Genomic DNA, 1100 nt, shown 5'->3' with positions numbered 1-1100 from the left:
GCCGCGGCGCGCCCCCCGCGGGCCCCCCCCAGCCTCATCGGCATGCGTGGCACTCGCCGAGCCCGCGCATTGTCTCGGAGATGCACAACAGGTCCTGCCTGCTGCTGCTGCTGGGCTGTGATTGCGATCAAACCGCGTCTGCGGCGCTCACAGCGTTCCCCTCCGGCTGTTGTGACAGGCAAACAGGCAGAGCTGGAAGGATGAGAGGGTGTGAAACGGAGGGAGAATGAATGGTCGGAGCTGGAGCCTCCCCCTTTCTTCTCCCATCCCTGTTCTCCATTGTCAGAGGCAGGTTCAGCTCAGCGCCTTCCTGTGCTCCAAGGACCACAGTGAGGCTTAAATAATTCACATGCAGAGTGCTGGGGAACCCTGTGGCACCGAGAATGCAGCATGGCACTGAGAGACCACCAGCGCTGGTGATCACTTCGTTTGTAGCACAATTGTGCGTGGATTTTGCCCAGGTGAGCATTCCCAGGTGCCTTTCCCACCAGAGAACCTGTGAATCCAAACTGGAGCTCTGCTAAAGGAAGCACGGTGCAAAATCGGGCGTGGAAATCGCCTTTTCACCAAGAGCAGCAGTGGAGTGAGTGTCTCAACATAGAGCAACTCGTGTTATCACCTGCAGACACAGATCACACGGGTGTTATTGCTCCCACAAACAGGAGGGAACCTGGGCCAAGCCCATGAGCCACCACCTCACCCTCAACAGCTCAGTGGCAGGGGGGACACCCAGGGTGTCTCTTCCCAGCGAGGACAGCAGGACAGGAGCAATTTGGTGGGTTCATCCATTCACACCCAACCAGGGGAGACACTGGGGCCAGCCACACACCCAACAGAGGGACCAGGGTGAAATGTCAATGAAAATCCCAGACAAACAGGAGTCGATGTCCTTACACTGCCCTTCTTGCAGGGCCCAGCAGGGGTGACATAAACAGGATGGACAGATCCTGCTCCTCCTGGGCGCTTTTGGGTGGTTTTGGGGGTCACATTTTGAGGAGCCTCTTGCAGGGCAAAGGTCTGGGATTGTGCAGCCTTTTCCCAGCTTTCCCAAAGGCAGCCCTGCCCGAGGCCGCAATCACAGAGCAGAGCCCCGCTGAGCC

This window comes from Geospiza fortis, unplaced genomic scaffold, assembly GCF_000277835.1.
Source record: "Geospiza fortis unplaced genomic scaffold, GeoFor_1.0 scaffold27, whole genome shotgun sequence".
Classification (NCBI taxonomy): domain Eukaryota; kingdom Metazoa; phylum Chordata; class Aves; order Passeriformes; family Thraupidae; genus Geospiza; species Geospiza fortis.
The sequence above is the reverse complement of the archived record's forward strand: the minus strand, read 5'-3'. Positions refer to the sequence as shown.